The 6,270-nt window shown below is 42.6% G+C and overlaps 1 pseudogene; it reads left to right on the top strand.

Moving 5' to 3' along the window:
* Nucleotides 1–298: 298 nt before the first annotated feature.
* Nucleotides 299–899, top strand: LOC106747264 (annotated as a pseudogene).
* The last annotated feature ends 5,371 nt before the right edge of the window (nucleotides 900–6,270 follow it).

The raw sequence follows: 6,270 nt of genomic DNA on the forward strand, positions 1-6,270 counted from the left end.
TACGGCTTGCAGTTCAAGCCACCACGCCATGGCGGAAGTTTACAGAATGATACGAAGTGGAGAATGCGACGCGGCTATCGTGGGGGGCGCTAAAATGTATCTGCGTCTTAACATTTCGCTTCAATTTTTTCAACTCGGTAAAGTTATACTTAAGTTATACTGTTTGCTCATTTGCATCTAAACATTATAACGGTAAGAACTCTTGACATTGTTGTTATTATTAATCAATTCAACAATTTAAGGTGTTTTTTCCAGTGATGGTTGTTGCAAGCCATTTGATGTTTCTAGTACTGGTTATATGCGCAGTGAAGATATAGCGATATTGCACCTCCAAAAGGCAAAGGATGCGAGACGAATCTGTGCTACCTACGTCTACGCTAAAACTAACTGTGATGGCTTTAAGCAGGAAGGCATTACATATCTCTCTTATCACATGCAGAATGTAATATTAGAAGAATTTTATGATGATTGCAGTGTTACACCCGAAATGCTCTCCTACATGGAGGCCCGTGCAACTGGTAATGCGGTAGGAGATCCGGTAAAAGTAGACGCTATCGATCAAACATTATGATTACAAAGGGCCAGTCCTTTATTAACGGGCTCGGTGAAATCGAATCTTGGCCATTCGGAGCCTTCCAGTGATCTCTGTCAAGTGGCAAAGGTATATGAATATATTTGTTTTAACGGTGCCTTTAAATTTAAACTACGTGTATGTAATAATGTAAGCGCAACAATAAAGTATATCAACGACATCACCGCTGAGCCACGGCTCCGAATTGCCAAACATCGCTATGCGGAAATGCAACCTTGCATTCCCGCAATAGAGATATCTCAATCAGGATGGTCAGCGTCCTCATTTAGATGACGCTAACACATCAACAACCGCCCCCTCTAATTAAGCCATAGGAAGAAGATAAAAAGGAACGTAAGACCGGAGCGGGCGCGACTCACAATCTCAACTCTCGGATACCGACACTCTGTCGAACGCGTGCACAATATTGTAACTGGTAACTCTAACTCTCAACTCTCGAGCAACGACACGCTGTCATACGCATACGTAAGATAGTATCGGGCAAGCAAATAATAAACGACCAGTTCTGTTTTAATCATCAAAAAGAAGCTCTTTATTAATTATCGCGCCTCGCCACCTCCTCCTGCTCTATCGCGCTGTATTGGGCAACCCCACATTTTCCTGCGAGGTTTCGGCGCCGCAACAATTCTGGTGGCAGCGGTGGGATTCTGCCTTCCAGCAACAGCCTGCAACAAAAAAAGGAGAAGGACTCTGTAAAAAAAGCAATCGCAAGTAACAAGGTGGTGAGCAGCAAATCTTGGGAAGATTAAACAACGGAAACGGAAAACTATGTGGCAACCTAGAAGGAACGGACGTCGGAACTACGACTACCTACACGGACCGACCACGATAGTAGAGGAGGCAACAACGCAAAGGCAACAGAAACGACCGACCTCAACGTAGCGATCAGCGCCTGGCAACTCGACGTCGGACACATCGGAGCACCGATAACGAACCGTGCGAGAACGAGACAGCGCGACCCGTCGACATGCGTTCCGTCTTCTTAATGTAAGTCCTAATCTAATACACACAAGCGCACATACGTATACACACACGCGAGAAACCAAGCCGTCCGCGTGAATGTCTGAAGGTAGTAATATACCGCGCAACCCGTGCAAGAATCGCTCCTGACTGCACAGCGCACCTGCAGCGTATATACTAAGACAGCCAGCTGAACGAGTAATTCAGAATTTCGATAACTTAATAAATAACACCGCGCAAAGTTTACAAGAAGGAATACAAGACGCGTTAAATGTACTTGAAGATTCAAACGAAGAACAGCCCCCGATACACGTAGTAGCAGAACGCGAATTTCCATTTAATGAAATTGATAATAGAGTATTGCCAGTAACTCCTTGCGTTAGGCGACAAAGAAACTTGCCGAATAATAGTACCGTAACTGACGTATCAGAAAGAGGAGAATTCTCTTTAACTTCATACGACGATAGCGTTTTCGATCCGAGCGAAGTATTTGATAATTTAAATATGGACAGGCGTACAGAACAAGATGCACCTCATATTGACGATCCCGCGATAGATGAGGAAATCGATAGATTACGGACCACCGTCGCGCAGCGTACAAACGGTAACATAGAGGAAAACCCCTTACCAAGAGGCAATAGGGGAGCAGAACGTNTATTTTCGATCCGGACGAGGAACTCGATAATTTAAATATGGACAGGCGTACAGAACAAAATGCACCTCATATTGACGGTCCCACGATAGATGAGGAAATCGATAGATTACGGTTTACCGTCGCGCAACGTACAAACGGTAACATAGAGGAAAACCCCTTACCAAGAGGCAATAGGGAAGCAGAACGCGACTCTCTAGTAGAAATTTTAATAGGTCAGATACAAAACCTTACTACACGCGTAGCCGCATTAGACGAGAAGGTTAACGCGGAAAGGTTCACTAACGTACAAAGGCCCACTGCAACAGGGCTCTGGAACGGAGACAGAACGTACGACCGCATACCGATGCAAGACCCCTTCTCAGAAGATAGTTACGCGTTGAATTCATTTATACCTGACACTAATAGACAACGAATAAAAGAGGCTAGGGACTTNAGAGGCAATAGGGAAGCAGAACGCGACTCTCTAGTAGAAATTTTAATAGGTCAGATACAAAACCTTACTACACGCGTAGCCGCATTAGACGAGAAGGTTAACGTACTACAACAAAATAGCGCGGAAAGGTTCACTAACGTACAGAAGTCCACTGCAACAGGGCTTTGGAACGGAGACAGAACGTACCACATACCAACGCAAGACCCCTTCTCAGAAGACAGTCACGCGCTAAATTCATTTATAACTGACACTAATAGACAACAAATAAAAGAGGCTAGGGACTTGATACCGACTTTTGATGGCTCCAGTGAAGAGAGTCTCAAAGAATTCTTACGCGCCTGCAATTACGCTTACGCTTTGATACACCCCTCGGAAGAAATCGCGTTAACTATGGCAATAACCTGCACAAAACTGAAGGGATTGACCCTGACAGAAATGGAAAACCGAGAAGTAACAACTTACCGACAATTAAAAGAAATACTAGAGGCTTGCTATTCAAGAAAAAAATCAACTACACGGCTACAACGTGAATTTAATTTTTTACGGAAAAAGCCCGGAGAAGACGCGCGAGACTACGGAAAGAGAATTGATAGATTAGCAGCAGAATTATATGAGTCAGCCACTGAAGGTACTTTGTACGCCTCTTCGAATAAAAGAGCCATACACGAATACATAAAATCTCAAGCACTAATAAATTACCAACTCGGGATAAACGATAAGCTGCAAACCATAGTACGATCCCAAGCTCTCGCTACGCTAGCCGAAGCAATCGCCGGAGCTATGGAGGAAGAAAAGGTAAAAGGACTAACAAGTCACTATAATCACTGGGAAACTGCATTCCCATATAATAGTCGCCCAACGACATATCCGTATACTAGAGAAAACGCTAGGCCCCCGACGTGTCAAAAATGCGGTAGAACAGGACACCTAGGGAAGGATTGTCGTACCAGCCGTTACGCGAACCGATTTGCCCTACCAACAAGCAGTGAACGCCCTCGCGTAAACGCCATGGAAAAATACTGCACACACTGTAAAAAGGTAGGACATACTCGCGACGAATGCTGGAAGTTGCAAGGGAGACCGGCCGAACGAGCTGCACCCTCCGACCGCCGCAAAGGGCGACAAAATACAAATACCGCCTCAGCAGACAGGCGAGGAATGAACCAAGGAGGCCCATCTAATGAAGGCACAAATAAAAACGAAAGGCAAGAACGAGAAAATAAAACATAAAATGCCCGAAAATTTTAAATAAATCAAGTAATGACGACAAAACAAATACACGGAGGACTAGACTTAGTCGTACTCCCGATGAACGAGACGATGCGAGGAAAAATTAGGCTCTTATTGGATACTGACTCGTCAATTAGTTTTGTAAAATTACGAACACTAAAAGAGGAAACTCCAATAACTATAGACGAAGTAACGCTGACCGGAGTAACCGAAAACCAGGCAAGTACGCTAGGAAAATTTAAAGCAACCATTACAATAGGGAGAAAAGTCGTGCAACATACAATCTACGTGGTAAAAAATGATTTCTCGACCGAGTAGAATACTAGGAGTAGATTTCGTGCAGGAGCATAACGCAACCTGCGACTGTAACAGCAGGAAACTGACAATTTTGGGGAACAAATTGGGATTGTTACCCCATCAAACACACCAGATACCTGCCCGAAGCGAAACGATAATAAAAGCCGCCACAAACGTGAATGCAATAGGAATCGTTGCAGCGGAAGAAAGAAAACCCGGAGTGGTTATACGAAATTGCCTATTAATACCAAACAATTACACTTGCAGCGTGAGCATTATAAATACTACGAAGGATGTAGTCGAAATAGCTACCCCGTATGTAACTCTAGAAGATATGCTGCATTCTAATAAAAAAGAAATAAATCTAATAAATACAAGGAAGCAATATAAATACACAATGCAAACACGCCTAGAAAAATTAAAACAACAATTACGCTTTCAGCATTTAAATAATAAAGAGAAGAAAACAATACACGCAATTTGTGAAGATTTCAACTATGTGTTCTTCCTCGAAGGAGACCACCTCACTCACACTACAGCGGTGGAGCATCTTATTGCCACTCGAGGTAACGTAACGCCGGTAAATGTAAGACCGTATCGCCTGCTCGAGAGGCATAAGCAAGAAGTAAATCAACAAGTACGAAACATGCTCGATGCTGACATCGTTCGTCCTAGCACCAGCCAATGGAACGCTCCCCTATTGGTAGTGCCTAAGAAAACCGACGCGACCGGAAAAACCAAATTGCGAGTCGTAATCGATTTCAGAAAATTAAATGATCTAACGGTTGGTGATTCTTTCCCGTTACCAAACATAAATGATATTCTAGACCAGCTTGGAAATGTAAAATATTTCACAACACTGGATTTAGCTTCAGGTTATCATCAGATTCCTAGGGCAAACAAGATAAACAAAAGACAGCATTTTCAACACACACAGGACATTTCGAGTTCAACCGAATGCCATTCGGGTTAAAAAACGCGCCAGCAACCTTTCAGCGGCTAATAAATACAGTCCTAGCAGGATTACAAAGTAAAAAATGCCTAGTATATTTAGACGATATTGTCATTTATGGGTCCAGCCTGGAGGACCATAACAAAAAATTGATCGCTGTGTTAAGGAGATTGCACCAGAGCAATCTAAAACTTCAGCCAGACAAATGCAATTTCCTACGGAAAGAAGTTACATATTTGGGGCACATAATTTCAGAAAAGGGAATTTTACCTGACCCCTCTAAATTAGAAACAGTACACAGGTTCCCAGTCCCGAAAAATGTCAAGGAGATACAATCATTTATAGGCCTAGCGGGATATTACAAACTATTTATAGAAAATTTTTCTAAGATAGCGCGCCCTCTAACAAGATTAACAAAAAAGGAAATACCCTCTGAATAGAGAAAAGAACAAGAAAATGCGTTTGCAATATTAAAAGAAAAATTGACAACCGCTCCCGTACTAAAATATCCGGAATTCGACAAGGAATTTATTATCACTACCGACGCATCGGATTTCGCGATAGGAGCTATACTGTCACAAGAGCCAATAGGGAAAAACAACCCTATAGCTTACGCTAGCCGCGTACTATTATGCGCAGAACAAAGTTACAGTACTACTGAAAAGGAACTGCTAGCAATAGTATGGGCAGTGAAACATTTTCGCCCATATGTATATGGAACGAAATTTAAAAGAATAACTGACCATAAACCGCTGATATGGCTATTTAACGTCACCGACCCCGGATCACGATTAATCAGGTAGCGACTAAAATTAGAAGAATATGATTACGAAATCATACACAAGGCCGGACGAGCGAACACACGCCGACGCGCTTAGTAGAAACATAATACGATCTGTCTTAAAGATAAGCGCGCAGAAGGAGGACGACGAACAAGTCGAAGAAAAAGAATACGATTAAGAAGAATCTGCTGATAAGAAAAAAACCCTCGGAAATATACCGAGGAAGAGAAAAGACAAACATTATATGAATATCACGATGCACCTCTAGACGGGCATCATGGCATACAAAGAACAATAAACAGAATATGGCTCACAAATAAAAAAATATGGCGGCCGATATAAAAAAATATATTAATAAATGCGAACTTT

The sequence above is a fragment of the Dinoponera quadriceps genome, unplaced genomic scaffold (assembly GCF_001313825.1).
Source record: "Dinoponera quadriceps isolate SergipeBrazil2010 unplaced genomic scaffold, ASM131382v1 scaffold2330, whole genome shotgun sequence".
NCBI classification, from domain to species: domain Eukaryota; kingdom Metazoa; phylum Arthropoda; class Insecta; order Hymenoptera; family Formicidae; genus Dinoponera; species Dinoponera quadriceps.